At 44.8% G+C, this 22,819-nt stretch overlaps 1 protein-coding gene across 2 annotated transcripts in view; it reads left to right on the top strand.

Moving 5' to 3' along the window:
- Nucleotides 1-22,819, top strand: part of CIB3 (calcium and integrin binding family member 3) — a 64,542-nt gene that overhangs the window by 21,368 nt on the left and 20,355 nt on the right. The gene's annotated exons all lie outside the window — the stretch shown is intronic.

Genomic DNA, 22,819 nt, shown 5'->3' with positions numbered 1-22,819 from the left:
AGAATGAAGTGATTCTAAAAGAATTTGTGAGAGCTCTTTCCAGAAGCCTTAAATAATTGGCCAGGACCACCATATGTGTAAATAGGATCCTTTATCCCCATGGCAGCACCAACACTGATCGGAGGTAGATGGGAACCATCTGTGTTTGCAGAGGGGTTGCGTACCAATGTGTAACTATTTTATACAAGTTCTCTTGAACGCTAACAGAATGTGAGGGACCATAAGAAAGGTTACATATAAGTTTAACGACAAAAAGAAAGAATTGTTTCACTCACCATGCTGAAATAAGTTTATTTTACCTGTACGGTACAGACGTTTGAGCAGGATAAGCAGACTAACGAGGCATGCGGGGACTGCAGGGGTTTACGGTAGCCATTTTGAGTGTAATCGCTTCAACGGGCCCAGGTGAATGAGTAAGGAAGGGAATACTACTTTTGAGGCACAGTGCAAAGCCCATAAGGGAAGAGGCGCCATATTGGAGTTTATATTTTGCTGAAATGGTTTGAGGGTCACATTAGCAAAGCCCCTAAGGTGACAAAACAGCAGAAACCCCCTATATGTGCACTCATTTTACAAACTACACTCCCCAATGAATTTATCTAGTGGTGCAGTGATCATATTGACACCACATGTACCTCACAGAATTTTATACCACTGAGTGGTGAAGAAAGAATAAATTACATTTTTACCACTAAAATGTTGTTTTAGCCTCAAGTTTTTAATTTTCTAAGGGCAATTGGACATTTTTTCCTGAGTGCGCCAATACCCTACGTGTAATCGGAAAATATTTTTCAGGCACAGTGCAAAGCTCCAAAGGAGCGCCAGATTTTCCTGTTATGGTTTGCAGGTGCCATGACCCACTGGGAGAGCCCATGAGATGTCAGAACAGGAGATCTCTCCATAAGTGACCCCATTTTACAAACTACACCTCTAAATTAATTCATCTAGGGGTGCAGTGATCAGATTGACACCACGGGTGCGTCACAGAATTTTATACCATTGGGCAGTGAAGAAAAAATAACTGCATTTTTACCACCCAAATTTTGTTTTAGCCCCAGATTTTACATTTTCACACAACAAGGGGGTAAATATGACACAAAAATGTGTCCCACAATTTCTACTGAACGTGGCAATACCCCATGTGTGCCAGTACAGTACTACTTAGCCATACAGAGAGACTAGGTAGGAACATAGCGCTATTTGCCTCCTGAAGCGCAGATTTTCCTAGAACAGTTTAACGGCTCCTTATACAGAGCCCCTAATTGCTAGAAGAGCAGAATCCCCCTTCAAGTGACCCTATTTTGGAAACTATACCCTTTGGGAATTTATCTACAGGTGTAGTGATGATTTTGACTCCATTAGTATTTTCAAGAAAATTGCAAACTGCCATTGTAGTGACTAGCATGCTGTAGTGACCAATATGTTGTAGTCACTAGTACATTATGCCCAGCCCGTGCTTCTGAAGACATGCACCTGTAAGTTAGGCAGGCTCTCACATCTTTAGAAATGCCAAACATGTGGGCACTATATGCAGTTTAGGTACACTATGAGGCTCAGAAGGGAGGGGGCATTTGGATTTCAGAGCGGAGAATTTGCTGAATTTCTTTTGGCGGGTGAGGAGCCATTTCGCATATCCAGAGCATTTGCACTACCAGTCACATGGACACCTCCTATATTTCCATTAACAGATTACAGGCCTGAGTGGGGACTTTCTTTTTTTTGTGGATTGAGTTGAAGCTTTTATTGGGAATATTTTACATAACGTTTGGGATCACATTTATCCGGCGCGCTACACTGAGCACTTACTTTGGGGTTTACTTGTAAATCTCTGAGTGACTTGATTCAAATGAAACCTCTGAGGGATCTATTCACTATAATGAGGCAGCAGAGTTACTCTGGACTCTGTCTGGCCTCTGTTCAGCAGTGTCCTTCTTTTCAGAAGTGCACAAAACTGTGGCGGATGGAATTTTTATGCAATCCTAAAAAGACGGACCCCGCCAGGCACAGGTCAGATGGCGTCCACAGTGCCTCCATCTGCCTCATTATAGGGAATCTTCCTCAAGAGATTTGGTCTGAATCACATATTTCAGAGATTTACAAGGAAACCTTGGTGCAAGCGCTTAGCGCAAAGCGCAGGATAAATGTGCGCCAATCATTACTGCGATCTTTGGGAGGCAGAATAAAAAAATCAACAGCATGTGAAGAATTGGTTTTATTTATTTTTTACGCCATTCCTCGTGCGGTATAAGGGTATGTTTCCACGGTCAGTAAACACTGTGTGTTTGACACTGCGTGCAGCCGCAGCGTCAAACCCGCAGCATCTAGATGTTACAAGAAATCCCATCTCCACTATGCGTTAAAAAACGCCTGCGGCTTCCTGCGTAAACGGACATGTGGCGCGTCTTTCCAGACCGCAGCATGTCTATTTATGAAACAACAGAAAAACTGGAGTAATGGTCCAAGAAATATCACAAATTATTAAAACAAAAATACATATGTCAAAGCAATGACTATAAAATCCACTGCACAAGTAAAGACTAGGTTACTAAAGAGGGCATAGTAAGAACAAAAACACTAGCACCAGATAGCCCCCTAAAGAAGCCTACGTGAAAGGCGCGTAGGGGCTTCACCGGCTCATCTGAGTGGTACCAATATGGGCAAGATCATAGATTAGGTTTTTGTATTTTTCTTGGCAGCGCATGGATGTGAATAGGGGTAGTGCGGTTTCCATTTAATACTCTGGGATACTTATGCCTTTTTAATCGATTTTGATTTACCGTAATTATATTTACACCCCCTAGTAACATTATGCGGTAATCTTTGGGACTGCTGGATATATTGGCACTTTATTATTGGTAACTTATTTAGCAATATATGAATGTACTCTCTAGTGTATGCTTCCCATATTTACTCTATATTAAATTGATGTGCTGGTGTTTTTGTTCGTACTATGCCCTCTTTTGTCACCTAGTCTTTACTTGTGCTGTTGATTTTATAGTCATTGCTTTGACCTATGTATTTTTGTATTAATAAATTGTGATATTTCTTGGACCATTACTCCAGTTTTTCTGCTGTTTCATTGTAATCATGGAGTGTCCTGAGTCTATTGGGCTAATCTAGACATTATGTCTTAGTAGTGTTCCCAATTATATGGCTGAGTTATCATGTTTTCTGCTCTAGTATTATTTTTCCAGCATGTCTATTTATACATTTCCCATAGACTATCAGTAGATGCGGTAAAACCGCATTATTTTTATAGTCACATGTGTAGTAAGGGCAGAAACGCTGCTTACTACACATGTGAACTAATTTAAATAATGTCTTACTTTGTTTTAGCCGGAAGTTCGCGTACACTGCAGTTCTTGCGATGAGATCAGCTGACTGCGAGAACTGCTGTGCACGTGATCGCTGGGGTTATCTCCGGTCACTAGCAAAGTTCTCACAGTCAGCTGATCAGCTGATCGTGAAAACTGCAGTACAGGCGACTGCGGGAGACCAAGTTATCTCCGGTGGTCATCTACAAGCTTTGCTGTGTCTGGATGTCAGGCTGGATGGTGGCATAATGCCACCATTCAGCCAAAGGCATCCAGATATAGCAAAGCTGGACTCGTCGTGGGACACTCGGTTATTGGACTATGTCGGACAGGGAGTATTTGTGTTGGTTTATTTTTTATTTTTATTTTTTTTTGCAGGAGATCGAGGGTGTTGGGGATTAGGCGATGCAGTAAGTATGGTTAATTAAGATTATTAAAGGACTTTATTATTGCTGTGTCTTTATTGACCAAATAACTATAGGATTAGTAATGGATAAGTGTCTTATAGATACCTCTCCATTACTAATCCGTGGGCTTCATGTCACCAGACAATACAAAGGTGACATCAACCCCACAAATATTACCCCACTTGCCACTGCTGGGTAAGTGGGAAGAGCTGGGTAAAGTGCCACAATTGGTGCATCTTTGGATGCTCCATTTGTGGGGCAGCTGTGGGCTGCTAATTGTAGGCTGGTGAGGGTCAAAATCCATGGGCCTCGCCAGCCTGAGAATACGAGTCCGCAGCTGTCTGCTTTTTCCTTGGCTGGTTAAGAAAAATAGGGGGACCCCACGCCGTGTGTTTTGGAGAGGATCCAACTATTTTTGCTAACCATCCAAGGTAAGCAGACTGCTGCAGCCTGGTATTATCAGGCTGGTAAGGTTCATGGATATTGGATCCTTACCAGCCTGAAATACCAGTCCCAGTAGTCTGCTCTACTCTGCTCGGTTAACACATATAGGGGGACCCCAGGCTATTTTTAAAAAAAATTATTTATTTATTAAAAAGGAGGGGACCTCTCTCTGTGCTTTCCTCCACATTTTGTGTCATGTAAGTCCTGCTGTGTCACAAGATTCACCATTATGTAAATTAGTTCACATGCGTAGTAAGCTGTGTTCCCGCACTTAATACGCATGTGACTAGGAAGATAATGTGGTTTTACTGCGTCTAACGAAAGTGTATGGGTAATTTACGCAGCGGATATAGAGCGTCTCCACTACATAAATTGACATGCTGGAAAGACGCGCCACATGTCCGTATTTGCGGGTGAGATGCTGGCATCGGTGCACGCATAGTGGGCATGGTATTTATTGAAATCCCATCCACTATGCTGTAACATCTGGCCGCTGCGCTCAGTTTTATTCTTCGGGTCAGTACGATTACACAATAAAAACTATTTTATAGAAAAAATAATTATTTTTGCATTGCTTTATTGTGAGAGTTATAACTTTTTTATTTTTCTGCTGATGGAGGTGTATGGCAGCTTGTTTTTTGCGGGACAAGATGACATTTTCAGCATTACCATGGTTATTTATATACGTCTTTTTGGTTGCGTTTTATTCCACTTTTTGTTTGGCGGTATGATGATAAAGCATTGTTTTTTGCCTAGTTTTTTATTTATTTCTTATGCTGTTCACTAAAGGGGTTAACTAGTGGGACACTGTTATAGGTGGGGTCGTTGCGGACGTGGCGTACCAAATATAGGTACATAAAGGTATGTTTATATTTTTTTTTCATACCAAATGTATTTATAGATACAATATCTTTTATTTTTTTAGGATTATTTTGGATTTCTTTAATATATTTTTACAATTCTTTAAAAAAAATTTTTACTTTTTTACTTTGTTCCACTATGGGACTATCATTTTTTGCAGACAGATCGCTTTTACAGCAAGGGGATACAGCAGTAGCATCCCCATGCTGTATAAACTGTCAGCTCTGCACGGACAAAGAAAGTTGTTGATTTTGCACTGCGCGTAATCAGCTTTGTTTCCTAGCTCTGGTGACCCATATGTCATCATGAGGACAACGGGTCACCATGGCAACGATCGGGATCCCGTGTCATGCTGCTTGGTCTCCAATCCAAAGGCAGAGGGGCTGTATGCCTTCTGCTAGCTCCCGGAATGCTGCGATTGCGTTTGGAGCACCCCGTCAGGGCAGTGGGGTACTCGGTACCGGGTCCAGTCGGCTCAAAGGGGGGATGTCACGGTGGCTTACCCGGTCCGTGGCCCTGGGACGTCCGTATAAAAGGGAAAGGTCTTTAAAGGGATAAGGTTTATGTTCGCGACGCCACCTGTGGTATTCGGTCAGGGTGACCGACGCTGCTTTAAGGGGACCGCTGGGGTGATGTTATGGCAGCTAGATGGTATAACTTTCCACAGGTGAAGTGTATCCCCAGGGATTCCCGCTGTATAGATAGTGAATGTTGAGTGGTGCAGAGAAGAACGAGGACACAGGGTTGCAGTCTCTTTACCTTTACTGAAGACTTCAGCATCCACAGTCCAGAGCACCAGACCACAGGGCAGGCAGAGTCAGGCCAGTTTGGAGGCAAGTCTAGAGTTCCATTGTCCAGGTGGAGAATAAAAGCCTTTCCTCTAGCGCCGTGGTGGTGTAGTCCCTTACTGCTAAGCTTCTCATAAGGTCCTCACAGATGTTATCTCTCTCTGTCCCCCGGATTGGATAGGACATACCCGTATGACTGGTGACTTGAGGCGGTTTATAGGGACTCAAGCACGCACCAGCCTCTAAGGTTGTCACTGTGCCTCCTGGGTGTTAGGTCGGACAGGTAACGAACAGTTCAGCTGTCCTGCCGGTCTCTGATGTAAGTCATAGAGGTCCTTACAACCTCGGTGTTCTGGCTACCGGTGTCTGCGCCTCAGAAGGAGGCAACCTGCTCGGGGCTGGTCCCCTTCTGATACCCTCTCCTGTGCTTCCTCTCCTGCATGCTCGCTGCAAACAATTCAGCCTTCAAAAGTCTCTTCCTGGGAGCTGCAGCATTGTGGGCATGCACAGCTCCGTGAACCCTCTCCTCTGTCCTCTGACAGGAATTCTCTCCTGCCAGGAACAGCTTCCCTGAAGGACTGACTAACTTTCCCTACAGACTACCAGTTATATATATATGGGGAGTCACCTAGTAAATAGGATCAGAAGCTCCCCCTGGTGGAGTGTGGAGTGTGAAGTGTTGCATGTTTGTGGAACCTGGATGCAGTTATCCTTCCTTGCCTCCAAATGTAGCATCACTCTCCCTGGGAGGAAAGCAATACCACTGTGATGACCAGGACACTGGGGCACCACACGTTCATTCACAGCATTTCGAGAGTTAAAGTGCTGAGAGCGGTGCGTGACTGCTCCTCGCACATATTGCTGAGTGTCAGCTGTCAGGATCAGCTGACACCTGGCGGCGATCTCACGCGCACCACCCATGTGCACGGGCGATCAAAATGACGGAATAATCCGTTCTTGGTCAAATAGGCCCAGGGCACATGGACAGATTGACACTGTCTGTAGGTTACTCAGCACAATCCTGCTAACAGGTTCCCTTTAAGCCTTTCGCTCCGAAGCTTGTTTTCACCTTCCTGACCAGGCCCATTTTTACAATTCTGACCACTTTCAGCTTATGAAGTCATAACTCGAGAATGTTCCAATGGATCTCACTGATTCTGAGAATATATTCTCATGACGTATTGTAGTTCATGGTAGTGGTAAAATCTCTTTGATATGACTTGCGTTTATTTGTGAAAAAAATGGAAATTTGGCGAAAATTTTCAACATTTTGCAATTTTCAAACTTTTAATCTTTATACCCTTGAATCAGAAGGTCATATCACACAAAATAGTTAATAAATAACATTTCCCACATGTCCACTTTACATCAGCAGAATTTTTGAAACATAATTTTTTTTTGTTAGGAAGTTATTAGGGTTAAAAGTTGACCAGCGATATCTCATTTTTACAACAAAATTTGCAAAACCAATTTTTAAGGGACCACCTCACATTTGTAGTGAATTTGAGGGGGCCCATATGACAGAAAATAACCAAGAGTGGCACAATTCTAAAAACTGCACCTTCATGGAACTCAAAACCACATTTAAGAAGGTGTTTAACCCTTCAGATGCTTCACAGGAATTTTTGAAATATGGAAGGAAGAAATAAACATTTACTTACACCTAATTTTTCTTACTTTCGCAATGGTAACAGGAGAAAATGAACCATACAATTTGTTGTACAATTTCTCCTGAGCATGCTGATACCCCATATGTGGGGGAAATCTACTGTTTGGGCACATGGCAGAGCTTAGAAGAGAAGGAGCGCCATTTCACTTTTTGAATGTAAAATTTGCTGGCATAATTAGCGGACGCCATGTCATGTTTGGAAAGCCCCTGATGTGCATAAAAAGTTTAAAACCCCAACAAGTGATACCATTTTGGAAACTAGACCCTTAAGAGAACTTATCTAGATATGTATTGAGCAAGTTGAACCCCCAGGTGCTTCACAGAAGTTTATAACGTTAAGCCGTGAAAATAAAAAATATCACATTTTTCCCAGATAAATCTTTTTAGCGCCAAATTCTGCATTTTCATAAGGGTAACAAAAGAAATTGCTCCATACAATTTGTTGTGCAATTTCTCCTGAGCATGCCGATACCCCATATGTGGAGGAAAACAATAGTTTCGGTGCACGGCAGGGCTTTGGAGGAAAGGAGCGCCATTTGACTTTTTGAATGCAAAATATGCTGGAATAATTAGTGGTTGCCATGCTGCATTTGGAGAGCCCCTGATGTGCCTGAATAGTGGAAACCCCCAACAAGTGATACCATTTTAGAAACTAGACCCCTTAGGAACTTATGCAGATGTGTATTGAGCACATTTTTCCCACAAAAATCTTTTTTAGCTACAAATGTTGTATTGTCACAAGGGCAAAAGGAGAAAATTGACCCCAAAGTTTGTGGTGCAATTTCTCCTGAGCTCACCAATTCCCCGAAAACTACTTTTGAGGCACAGTGCAAAGCTCAGAAGGGAAGTAGCCTCATATTACAGTGCAGATTTTGCTGCATTTGTGTCACGATCCATTTTTGGATTTGTGGCAGCTCTGGTTCCACTCAGTTTAAAACTTTTTTCCTTTTGGATCATTGGGGGTTAATGTCAGCTTTTTCCCTGCTGGCAAGCTGATGTTACTGCCGTGCTGCTGAGTCAGACTGTTGGTGATAGAGCAATCTTCAGTGACCAAGCCTGAGTGAGGAGCTCTCTGGGTGCAGTTGTGCTTCTGCTGGGTTCATTATCCTGGTGCCTTTATTCTACTGTGCGGTGCTTTGCAGCAGAGAAAGCTAAGTGTTTATTTCCTCGTCCGTTTCGTGTTTGTCACTATCCCCATGTGGTAATATCTGCAGTGGTGTGGCTAGTGCCGGTAACTGGCCAGTGCACTAGCCAGGGCAGAGTTAGGTGACAGTTAGGGACGAGGCATACTGACAGCGGCGGGGGGATGGACCCGCATTGGGCATTAGGGGAGTGCAGGGTCAGGCTCAGATTTGAGCTCAGGTGATGTCCATTCTCCATTCCTCATGGGTAGGGCCATCCTCTCACCTTTTCCATCCCATTGTTTGTAAGTTGTGCCGTCCATTGACCGACTACCCGTTGTGTCGAGTCACACCGTGACACTATCACCAACCATCACATTTCTTTCGGTGAGCCATGGCTCAAATGCATGCCTTTGCCCAACTGATCCAGACCCTCACTGAGGAGTTTAAGGAGCTGCGGGGTCAGGTGATGCAGCAGCTTCAGCAGTTAATGGGGATCTGGGCCTCGGCTCAGTTGAAGGCTCAGCCGGAACCCAAAATATTTTTCCCTGACCGTTTCTCTGGAGAGAGCCTGCAAGCTGTTTTTCAGGCATCACCCTCGTTATTCAGGAAGTGAGGACCAGCGTGTGGGGATTATATTCTCCTTTCTCAATGCTGATCCCCAATACTGGGCTTTCTCCCTGCCGACCAGTTCACCATCTTTACGGTCGGTGGATCAGTTTTTTGCGGCATTGGCGCTGGTGTATGGGGATTCTGATGGCATCTCTCTGGCTGAGTCTCGACTCTGTAAAATCAAGCAGCGGAGCCAACCGGCTAAGGAGTACTGCTCAGAGTTTAGGAGGTGGGCCACTGACATGCAGTGGAATGACCTTGCCCTTAGGAGCCATTTTTGTCAGGGTCTTTTACTTAGGCTACAGGATACTCTGGTGCAGTACACTGCTCCCAGGTTGTTGGAAGCTGCCATGTCCCTTGCTATCCGGGTAGATAGATGCTTCGGGGAGAGACATACACCAAATCTGCCCCCTGTTGTCCTTTCTAGGGAGGAGGACACAGCGGTGCAGATGGATAAACCTATGCAGGTGGGAGGAGTGTCATCTCAAACAGGGTTGCCTGTGGTTCGCCATGGTATGTGGGCATGTTTTTACTGTGGGTAGACTGGTCATTTTATCAATGTCTGCCCAGCTCATGCCAAAGTACTATCACCATCTCAAAAGCCGCATCGCCCTGCTCGTGTGGAGGGAGGCGACCAGGGTGTGTATATTTCCTCCATCTTCTCATCTCAGTGTACCATACCTGCTTAAGTGGTTGTTGGTGGAGTAACTGAGACTGTACTGCTGCTTGTGGAAAGAGGAGCGAGAGTCAATTAGGTGGATGCCCACTTTGTTCAAATCCATGGTCTGAGGAGTAGGAAGCTAGCGAGACCCCTATGCGTTCGGGTCATTGACTTAACCCCTTAGTGACAGAGCCAATTTGGTACTTAATGACCAAGCCAATTTTTGCAATTCTGACCACTGTCACTTTATGAGGTTATAACTCTGGAACGCTTCAACGGATCCCGCTGATTCTGAGACTTTTTTTTCGTGACATATTGTACTTCATGTTAGTGGTAACATTTCTTCGATATTACTTGCGATTATTTATGAAAAAAACGGAAATATGGCGAAAATTTTTAAAATTTTGCAATTTTCAAACTTTGTATTTTTATGCCCTTAAATCACAGAGATATGTCACAAAAAAATAGTTAATAAATAACATTTCCCACATGTCTACTTTACATCAGCACAATTTTGGAAACAAAATTTTTTTTTGTTAGGGAGTTATAAGGGTTAAAAGTTGACCAGCAATTTCTCATCTTTACACCTTTTTTTTTTAGGGACCACTTCACATTTGAAGTCATTTTGAGGGGTCTATATGATAGAAAATAACCAAGTGTGACACCATTCTAAAAACGACACCCCTCAAGGTTCTCAAAACCACATTCAAGAAGTTTATTAACCCTTTACGTGCTTCACAGGAACTGAAACAATGTGGAAGGAAAAAAATGAACATTTAACTTTTTTTTTGCAAACATTTTAATTCAGAACCATTTTTTTTATTTTCACAAGTGTAAAAACAGAAATGTAACCATAAATTTTGTTATGCAATTTCTCCTGAATACGCCAATAACCCATATGTGGGGGTAAACCACTGTTTGGGCGCACCGCAGAACTTGGAAGTGAAGGAGCGCCGTTTGACTTTTTCAATGCAGAATTGGCTGGAATTGAGATCGGACGCCATGTCACGTTTAGAGAGCCCCTGATGTGCCTAAACAGTGGAAACCCCCCACAAGTGACACCATTTTGTAAACTAGACCCCTTAAGGAACTTATCTAGATGTGTGGTGAGCACTTTGAACCCCCAAGAGCTTCACAGAAGTTTATAACGTAGAGCCGTGAAAATAAAAAATCGCATTTGTTTACACAAAAATGATTTTTCGCCCACAAATTCTTATTTTCACAAGGGTAACAGGAGAAATTAGACCACAAAAGTTGTTGTGCGATTTCTCCTGAATACCTTGATACCCCATATTTGGGGGTAAACCACTGTTCGGGCGCACCGCAGAGCTTGGAAGTGAAGGAGCGCCGTTTTACTTTTTCAATGTAGAATTGGCAGGAATTGAGATTGGACGCCATGTCGCGTTTGGAGATCCCCTGATGTGCCTAAACAGTGTAAACCCCCACAAGTGACCCCATTTTGGAAACTAGACCCCCCATGGAACTTATCTAGATGTGTGGTGAGAACTTTGAATGCCCAAGTGGTTCACAAAAGTTTAGAATGCAGAGTCGTGAAAATAAAAAAATATTTTTTTTTCCACAAAAAAGATTTTGTAACCCCCAAGTTTTTATTTTCACAAGGGTAACAGGAGAAATTGGACCCCAAAAGTTGTTGTCCAATTTATCCTGAGTATGCTGATGCCCCATATGTGGGGGTAAACCACTGTTTGGGCGCACGACAGAGCTCGGAAGGGAAGGAGCGCCGTTTTGGAATGCAGACTTAGATAGAATGGTCTGTGGGCGTTGTGTTGCGTTTGCAGAGCCCCTGATGTACCTAAACAGTAGTAACCCCCCACAAGTGACCCCATTTTGGAAACTAGACCCCCCAAGGAACTTATCTAGATGTGTGGTGAGAACTTTGAATGCCCAAGAGCTTCACAGAAGATTAGAATGCAGAGTCGTGAAAATAAAAAAATATTTTTTTTCCACAAAAAAAGATTTTTTAGCCCCCAAGTTTTTATTTTCACAAGGGTAACAGGAGAAATTGGACCCCAAAAGTTGTTGTCCAATTTATCCCGAGTACGCTGATGCCCCATATGTGGGGGTAACCCACTGTTTGGGCGCACGGCAGAGCTCAGAAGGGAGGGAGCACCATTTGACTTTTTGAGCGCAAAATTGGCTGTCGTGTTTGGAGACCCCCTGATGTAACTAAACAGTGGAAACCCCCTAATTCTAGCTCCAACCCTAACACCAACACACCCCTCACCCTAATCCCAACCCAATCCATAATCCTAATCACTAACCCTAACGATAATCACAACCCTTACGCCAAAACAACCCTAATGTCAACCCTAACCATAACCCTAATCAAAACCCTAAATCCAACACAACCCTAATCCTAATCTCAACCCTAACCTCAAACCTAACCCTAATCCCAATACACCCCTAATCACAACCCTAACCTTAACCCTAATTCCAAACCTAACCCTAATCCCAAGCGTAACCCTAATGCCAACCCTAACCCTAATACCAACTCTAATCCAAACCCTAACCCTAATCCCAAATCTAACCCTAACTTTAGCCCCAACCCTAGCCCTAACTTTAGCCCCAACCCTAACCCTAAAGCTACTTACACACTTGCGTTGTTTGGCATCCGTCGCAATCCGTCGTTTTGGACAAAAAACGGATCTCCAAATGTGCCCGCAGGATGCGTTTTTTGCCCATAGACTTGTATTGCCGACGGATCGTGACGGATGGCCACACGTCGCGTCCGTCGTGCACTGGATCAGTTGTGTTTTGGCGGACCGTCGGCACAAAAAACGTTCAATGTAACTTTTTTTGTATGTCGCGTCCGCTATTTCTGACTGCACATGCGTGGCCGTAACTCCGCCCCCTCCTCCCCAGGACATAGATTGGGCAGCGGATGCGTTGAAAAACTACATCCGCTGCCCACGTTGTGCACAATTTTCACAACATGCGTTGGTATGTCGGGCCGACGCATTGCGACGGCCCCGTACCGACGTAAGTGTGAAAGAACCCTAACCCTGAATTTAGCCCCAACCCTAACCCTAGCCCTAACCCTAGCCCTAACCCTAGCCTTAGCCCTAACCCTAGCCCTAACCCTAGCCCTAACCCTAGCCCTAACCCTAACCCTAGCCCTAACCCTAACCCTAACCCTAGCCCTAACCCTAACCCTAGCCCTAACCCTAACCCTAGCCCTAACCCTAGCCCTAACCCTAACCCTAACCCTAGCCCTAACCCTAGCCCTAACCCTAGCCCTAACCATAACCCTAATTTTAGCCCCAACTGCTGTTCTCCTGCCGGCCGGCAGATGGAGACAGATGGCGGGCGCACTGCGCATGCGCCCGCCATTTTCTTTTGCCGGCGGCCAGGAGGAGCAGCAGGAGGACCCAGGGACACAGGTGAGTATGGCAGGGTCCCCGAATCCCCCTATTTCTCTGTCCTCTGATGTGCGATCACATCAGAGAACAGAGAATTACACTTTGACTTTTTTTTTTTTGCGGTCGCCGGTAAACAGTTAATTACCGGCGATCGCAAAACAGGGGTCGGTAAAACCGACCCCGATCATGCTCTTTGGGGTCTCGGCTCCCCTCGGCAGCTGAGACCCCAAAGATTCTCATGGGGCCAGCCGGCGGGTGCACTGCGCATGCGCCCGCCATTTTGAAGATGTCGGCGCCCACCGGGAGCCACGAGGAGCAGCGGGGGAGATAGGTGAGTATCGGGGGGCTATCTGGGACCCCCTTTCTCTGTCCTCTGATGTGCGATCACATCGGAGGACAGAGAAATTAAAAAGAGATTGCGGTTTTTTGTTTTTTTTTTGCGATCGCCGGTAAACGGTTAATTACCGGCGATCTCAAATGCGGGGTCGGTACAAAACCCCCCGAATCATGTTCTCTGGGGTCTCGGCTACCCCCGGCAGCCGAGACCCCGGAGAAAATCCGACTCTGGGGGGCGCTATTCACTTTTTCCACAGCGCCGTTAATTAACGGCGCTGTGGTTTAAGTACCCTTAGCGGCCGCCGTTAAAAGGCGTATCGGCGGTCGCTAAGGGCTTAATCAGCCAGGGGAGGATAACCCAAGTAGTAGATGCTAGCACTAATCGTGGGCATTGCTGTGGGGTGTCAGCTGTCATATACAGCTGACACTCGCACCCAATCGCCGCGGCACTCAGTGTGAGACCGCACGATCAGTGCACCATAGTGCATGTGTGAATGTACCTCCCACAGAGCAGTATATGTATGGTGCATGTCGATAAGGGGCTAATGGCTCCAACATACAGATGGCCCTCTCACTGTAATCTCCACACTGTATGATGGCCCACTAGATAGCCTCCATATAATATAATGCACCAGAGTCCTCAGTATAGTATAACGCACTCCCCATAGGCCTCCATATAGTATAATGAACTCCTCATAGATCTCTATAGTATAATGCACTCCTCACAGGCAGACTCTATATTGTATAATGGACTCCCTATAGGAAGACTCTCTATTGTATAATGCATCCCCATTGGCAGACTCCATATTGTATAATGCACCCCCCATAGGCAGACTCTATATTGTATAATGCACCCCCAAAGGCAGACTCTATATTGCATAATGCACCCCCCATAGGCAGCCTCTATATTGCATAATGCACACCCATAGGCAGACTCTATATTGTATAATGTACCCCCCATAGGCAGACTATACTATAATGCATTCCCCATAGGCAGACTCTATATAGCATAATGGACTCCCCTATACGCAGACTCTATAGCATAATGCACCCCACAGACAGACTTTGCACAGTATAATGTACCCCCATTGGCACTCTATAGTATAATGCACCTGCCATAGGCAGACTCTATAGTATAATGCACTCTCCATAGGCAGACTCTATAGCATAATGCACTGCCCATAGACAGACTCTATAGTATAATGCACTGCCCATAGGCAGACTCTGTATATAAATAAATAATCTTTATTTTTATATAGCGCTAACATATTCCGCAGCGCTTTACAGTTTTCACTGTATAGTATAATGCAGCCCCATAGGCAGACTCCATATAGTATAATGCACCCCCCATAGGCAGACTCTATTGTATAGTCCACTCCACATAGGCAGACTCTATAGTAAAATGCACTGCCCATAGGCAGACTCTATTGTATGATGCACCTCCCATAGGCAGACTCTATAGTATAATGCACCCCCCCAGGCAGAATCTATAGTATAATGCACTCCCCATAGGCAGACTCTATAGTATCATGCACTGCCCATAGACAGACTCTATAGTATAATGCACCCCCATAGGCAGGGTCTATAGTATACTGCACTCCACATAGGCAGACTCTATAGTAAAATGCACTGCCTATTTGGCAGACTCTATAGTATAATGCACCCCCATAGACAGACTCTATAGTAAAATGCACTCCCCATAGGCAGACTCTATAGTATAATGAACTGCCCATAGGCAGATTCTATAGTATAATGACCCCCCATAGGCAAACTATAGTATAATGCACTCCCCCTAGGCAGACTCTGTATACTATAATGCACCCCCATAGGCAGACTATAGTATAATGCATCCCCCATATGCAGACTCTATAGTATACTGCACTCCACATAGGCAGATTCAATAGTAAAATGCACTGCCCATAAGCAGACTCTATAGTATAATGCACCCCCATAGGCAGACTCTATAGTATAATGCACCCCCATAGGCAGACTCTATAGTATAATGCACTCCCCATAGGCAGACTTTATAGTAAAATGCACTGCCCATAGGCAGACTCTATAGTATGATGCACCTCCCATAGGCAGACTCTATAGTATAATGCACCCCCCATAGGCAGACTCTATAGTAGACCTCGCCCTATCCTGGATCGCCTCGTACCTTTCCAACCGCACATTCAGCATTTCCCACTCCCATACTACCTCCTCATCCCACCCTCTCTCTGTTGGAGTCCCCCAAGGCTCTGTTCTAGGACCCCTACTCTTCTCAATCTATACACTTGGCTTGGGACAACTCATAAAGTCCCATGGATTCCAGTACCACCTCTATGCTGACGACACTCAGATCTACCTCTCTGGCCCAGACGTCACCGCTCTGCTGTCCAGAATCCCAGAGTGCCTATCAGCCATATCCTCCTTCTTCTCCTCTCGCTTCCTCAAACTCAATGTGGACAAATCTGAACTCATCATCTTTCCTTCATCCCACAAATCTTCCTTACTTGACCTATCTATCGCAGTCAATGACATCATGCTTTCCCCTGTACCCGAAGTCCGCTGCCTCGGAGTAACCTTCGACTCTGCCCTGTCCTTCAAACCACACGTCCAAGCTCTTTCCACCTCCTGTCGCCTCCAGCTCAAAAATATCTCCAGGATCCGTCCTTTCCTCAACCCCCAATCTACTAAAATGCTTGTGCACGCCCTCATCATTTCCCGCCTTGACTACTGCAACATCCTTTTCTGTGGCCTCCCTGCTAACACCCTTGCACCTCTCCAGTCCATCCTTAACTCTGCTGCCCGACTAATCCATCTCTCTCCTCGCTACTCCTCCGCTTCCCCCCTCTGCAAATCTCTTCACTGGCTCCCATTCCCTCAGCGTATCCAGTTCAAATTGCTAATACTGACCTACAAAGCCATCCACAACCTGTCTCCTCCATATATCTCTGAACTAATCTCTCGATATCTTCCCTCACGTGACCTCCGGTCCTCCCAAGACCTCCTTCTCTCCTCCACACTTATTCGCTCCTCATCCAATCGCCTCCAAGACTTCTCCCGAATATCCCCCATCCTCTGGAACTCTCTGCCCCAACACGTCCGACTATCAACCACAGTCGGATCCTTCAGACGGAACCTGAAAACTCATCTCTTCAGGAAAGCCTACAGCCTGCACTGACACCGCTGCTGCCTCATCACCAACGAAGCTACCGCCTCACCAACACCAGAGCTACCGCGTCACCAACACCGGAGCTACCGCCTCACCAACACCGGAGCTCCTGTAACCCTCAACCTACTGTCTCCTTCCCCATAATCCTGTAGAATGTAAGCCCGCAAGGGCAGGGTCCTCGCCCCTCTGTATCAGTCCGTCATTGTTAGTTTGTTTACTGTATGTGATATTTGTAACTTGTATGTAACCCCTTCTCATGTACAGCACCATGGAATCAATGGTGCTATATAAATAAATAATAATAATAGTATAATGCACTCCCCATAGGCAGACTCTATAGTATAATGCACTGTCCATAGACAGACTCTATAGTATAATGAACCCCCCATAGGCAGACTATAATATAATGCACCCCCATAGGCAGACTCTATAGTATAATGCGTCCCCATAGGCAGGCTCTATAGCAGTGGTTCTCAACCTTTCTAATGCCGTGACCCCGCAATACAGTTCCTCATGTTGCGGTGACCCCCAACCCAAAAAATAATTTTGGTGGCTACTTTAAAACTGTAATTTTATTAGTTATGATTCGGAATGTAAATATCTGATATGCATTATGTATTGTATTCTCATTGCTACAAATGACCAGTTATTGAGCCACAAAAATAACTGGTAGGTTCCCAATGTCTGGGACTCGGAGTCTTACTTGTTACTCCGGAGGGGATGGGGGAGGTGTCTGTCCGGGGGCACACTGTAACACAGTGATGGCGGCGGATCACTGCTGGGTACCGAACGGCTCCTTTATGGCGTGCTCTTCCGCAGCCCTTCAAGCCGATTACCGATGCCGGCAGCCGCGTTCTTCCTGCATCCCTGGATTCCGTTGCCAGATACGTGCCACAGATTCCGGATCTGTCCTGGCTGCACCAAACAAGAAGGGGGGACGTCGGAAGTTGGTATCTCCCTAGATCCGATGCGCGATCGATTCATTTTCCTGCGGGGATCCCAAAGCTATGCCGGGAGTAAAGCTAGCAGTCCAGGCATACGGGGGAAGGTGGATGGGGAGGTGAGAGAGGTGGCGACCCCTGTGTTTTGGTCATTCGACCCCCCTCGGGGTCGCGACCCCAGGTTGAGAACCGCTGCTCTATAGTATACTGCACTCCACATAGGCAGATTCTATAGTAAAATGCACTGCCCATTGGAAGACTCTATAGTATAATGCACCCCCATAGACAAACTCTGCATAGTATAATGCACCCACCATAGACAGACTATAGTATAATGCATCCCCCATAGGCAGACTCTATAGTATACATAGTAACATAGTAACATAGTAACATAGTTAGTAAGGCCGAAAAAAGACATTTGTCCATCCAGTTCAGCCTATATTCCATCATAATAAATCCCCAGATCTACGTCCTTCTACAGAACCTAATAATTGTATGATACAATATTGTTCTGCTCCAGGAAGACATCCAGGCCTCTCTTGAACCCCTCGACTGAGTTCGCCATCACCACCTCCTCAGGCAAGCAATTCCAGATTCTCACTGCCCTAACAGTAAAGAATCCTCTTCTATGTTGGTGGAAAAACCTTCTCTCCTCCAGACGCAAAGAATGCCCCCTTGTGCCCGTCACCTTCCTTGGTATAAACAGATCCTCAGCGAGATATTTGTATTGTCCCCTTATATACTTATACATGGTTATTAGATCGCCCCTCAGTCGTCTTTTTTCTAGACTAAATAATCCTAATTTCGCTAATCTATCTGGGTATTGTAGTTCTCCCATCCCCTTTATTAATTTTGTTGCCCTCCTTTGTACTCTCTCTAGTTCCATTATATCCTTCCTGAGCACCGGTGCCCAAAACTGGACACAGTACTCCATGTGCGGTCTAACTAGGGATTTGTACAGAGGCAGTATAATGCTCTCATCATGTGTATCCAGACCTCTTTTAATGCACCCCATGATCCTGTTTGCCTTGGCAGCTGCTGCCTGGCACTAGCTGCTCCAGGTAAGTTTATCATTAACTAGGATCCCCAAGTCCTTCTCCCTGTCCGATTTACCCAGTGGTTTCCCATTCAGTGTGTAATGGTGATATTGATTCCTTCTTCCCATGTGTATAACCTTACATTTATCATTGTTAAACCTCATCTGCCACCTTTCAGCCCAAGTTTCCAACTTATCCAGATCCATCTGTAGCAGAATACTATCTTCTGCTACAGAAGGCAGACTCTATAGTAAAATGCACTGCCCATAAGCAGACTCTATAGTATAATGCACCCCCATAGGCAGACTCTATAGTATAATGAAAAAGAGTGGTATTCACCTGCGCTGTCTACAAAAACGAACAATAAAATGAAAAATAGATGAATAAATGAATAAGAGAGCATTTACTTAATGAGTAATCATTGGTTATGCAGTGGATGTTGTAATGGGTCCTTAAAGTACTACCAGAATCTTAGGGGAATGAGGAGAGAAAAGGGAGAAAAAAAAAAAAAAAGGGGGTAAATGTTTGTATTGGTGAATATAGTGAGACTAAATAGATTTATAATATATACTCACTCAGATATTAAATGGAAATGTGCAATGAAGAGACGTGATCCCTGTGTATCTGCAATTGATGCGGGTATTGTGATGACCATGGTTGCTTAATCCTCAGAGGTTTATAGTAGATGCCCCTGCTTAGATAAATGTACAACCTTTATAGGTAATGGTGGTTTTAAATAAATGTGGTCTAGTTTTCCCAGTACACAATAAACTTACTGCTGGTGGGAGTAGCGCAGGATTCCGTTAGGTTAAGGTAGTAAGATGACCATCAGATGCTGGCTGACAAGGATTACTGTGATTAGAATTGATTGCCCATATGTTGAGATGAGGAGAAATGCTCCCCTAGTATGTTGGAGCACTAATATGCCACAATTGCTATGTGCACATAAAATATGCTGTACTCACTGTGGTGCTGAGTGTGGAGGGAAGCGGTTCCGGAAAGTCTGAGCCACCGCTAGGTGTACCACTATGACAGAGCGGTGGGTTAAGGAGAGAGTGGCGGCAGAAGCCGTGCGTCCGCGAAACCTCGCGTGCCCCGGCCGGATGCAGCGCTGAGGTAGCGGTCGGAGAGGGTGGGCGGAGCTGCTGGTGACGTCACCACGCTACGGGGCTAAAGAGGACAGGTGTGCTAGTATAGCTAGTCAGCAAACCAATGCATTTCAAGGGCTCTGGCCCTCTTCATCAGTATAATGCACTCCCCATAGGCAGACTCTATAGTATAATGCACTGCCCATAGGCAGACTCTATAGTATAATGAATCTCCCATAGGCAGACTATAGTATAATGCACCCCTCATTGGCAGACTCTATAGTATCATGCAGCCCCAATTGGCAGACTTCATAGTATAATGCACTCCCTCTAGGCAGACTCTGTATAGTATAATGCACCCCCATAGGCATAATATAGTATAATGCACCCTAATAGGCAGACTCTATAGTATAATGCAGCCCTATAGGCAGACTCTATAGTATAATGCAACCCCCATAGGCAGACCATTTAATGTAATGCACCTCCATAAGCAAACTCTATAGTATAATGCACCCCATAAAATCAATAATTAAATACTCACCTCTGCTCCTCATTCCTCCACTACTCTGAGTGCCCGCACATCTCCGGACAGCAGGCGCTGAGTAGTGACGTCATCGCGCCCAGTGTCAGTGTTTGAGTCAGATGCTGAGAGGGGGATGATGGGAGAAAGAGCATAACGCTCCCACTCTCATCAATATGGTCAGCAGTATCGGCATCAAGACGATACAGTTGAACCTTTGATGATGAGCAGAGGGCCCGCTGCTGGCATCAGGCCCCCCTCCTGCTCAGGGGCCCCATAGTGGCCAGGTGTCAGTGAAGGGAGATCGATTCTCCCTGCTCTGCTGCATAATGTAACTGTATCGGTGCGCTGTGCACGCTGATACAGTTACAGCAGCATAGCTCTGGGTGGGCCCCCCAAAAGCATGGGGCCTGGGATGACTGCCCCTTCTGCCCTCCCCTATATATATATATATATTTATATATATATATATATAGTGAAATTATAGAAGTGAAGGACCTGCGATTACGCCATGTCCATGTGACTTATGGGCGGAGCCATGCTACAGCTTGCAAGTGAAACCTTTTTCAGGGGTACATGGGATATAAGCTATGTAGGGGGTACATATGAGTCTGCAGGGTGTATATGGGGGTGTAGAATATATGTGCGGATAATTACGGGGGTTGCAGGCTATAGGTGGGGGTGCATATGGGTGTGCAGTCTATATGTTGGGGGTGCAGGCTATATGTATTGCGAACATGGCAATACAGCATGTATATAGTTAGTAAGGGGGACATGGGATTGCTGACTGTATGTAGAGGGTACATGGGGGTGCAAGCTATATATGGGGGATACATTGGGGTGTAGACTGAATATGGGGGTGCATAGGGGCGCAGGCAGTTTGTGCGTGGTATATGGGTTGTGGAATGTTTGTTTGAGGTTCATGCTGTATGTGAGCGGTACATAGGGTGTGGACTGTATGTAGGGGGCTCATGTTGTATGTCTGCAGTACATGGAGTGTGGACCGTATGTGTGTGGTACTTTGGATGCGGACTGTATGTGATAGAGCGCCACAAAGGAGGGGAAGGTAAGCACTCCTTAATGGAACTGAAGATACAACGATTTTTGCTGCATTACTGTTCTCTTCTTTCCTCTGCAGTCTTCCACTGTCCAACTATCCATTATAATAAAATTACAGCATGTAGTACTTTCTTCCAAGTCTTGGATGAGACTCACACATTCAAGTCTATAGGTGTGAAAAAAAAATCTGATCACACACGGAACATCCAAGTGTCATCCAATTTTTACAGATATATTTCTATTATAAACCCAGGAAATTGTATGTGATCATGTAGTTGTAAAAATAAAAATGGATACATTGATGGCAGATGGATTCAAATCTAATGAGAAAAAAAATGTCTGAGTTTTCTGGATGAAACGCAGTTGATTTCGTATATACTTGTCTGCAGGAGCCCTTAGACTGTCAGCCAAACCCAGTGATACCGGCGAGTTTGTATAACATTAGTTAGTGGAGGACTTTAACTATTATCTAAAGGGCATGGGCACTTTTAGTCTGACATACTGTGTCAGTAGAGGGCAGAATGAACACCAAATACGGCCCTGACCAGAGGGTATAAGTTTTCTACTGCAGTCTAGTATAGTATATCTGTGAAGAATAAGGGGGCTTTAATTTCTTGCCAATCAACTATCATATCCGGTTCAAGATTATTTTTCTTTTATAAAGTGTGAAGCTGAGAAATGAAACCATTCTCAAGAGCGTAAGCACACCACAGCCGTCATGGAGACAGCTCCTTCTATTTATTTATACCAATTCTATGTGATATATTTAATAAAAAAATTGAATTTTATGGATTATACTCTGTGGTGGTAGTTCATTTGCCTTTTCCTTTAAGTGTTCAATCATCATATTAAATAGCACTGTGTACTTACAGTTGCTTATTTTGCCTTTCTACATACTGTAGTTAATTCTTCTATTTCTCTCCTCTACTATATGTAGAAGCAGGACGTCTCTTTTCCTGCATAAGTCATCTCCCTCTTCAACTTCTGACCTAGCTGCTGCTTCTCCCCCTGCCATGGATTTTTGCAGTGACTTATACAGGGCAAATTGACCTCCTGTTTCTATTCTCCATAGAGCTTAGAAGTATTCAGCAAGTCAGTTTTTAATCAGGAGATGTCATAGACCTAATGGAAAAGAGAAGAATTAGCTGGGTAGAAAGGTAAAATGAGCAATTGTAATTACACAGTGCTGTATAATATGATGATTGCAATATTTAAGAGGATACAAATTTTGATGGTAGGACTTCCACTTTGTCAAGGCTCACAGTTTCTGGAACTGCTCTGAATCTACAATTTTTCATCTATAACGATCCTAAAAATCTAGCACTTCAGTGGCTTGGGGTGCCATTTTATCCTAGAATGGATAATGCTATCAATAAATAAAATAGACCAGGCCACTCCCATAGGTAGTACTGCATGACATGTAA

Source organism: Ranitomeya imitator, chromosome 1 (genome assembly GCF_032444005.1).
Source record: "Ranitomeya imitator isolate aRanImi1 chromosome 1, aRanImi1.pri, whole genome shotgun sequence".
NCBI lineage: Eukaryota > Metazoa > Chordata > Amphibia > Anura > Dendrobatidae > Ranitomeya > Ranitomeya imitator.
This window is presented reverse-complemented; position numbering and strand designations above follow the sequence as displayed.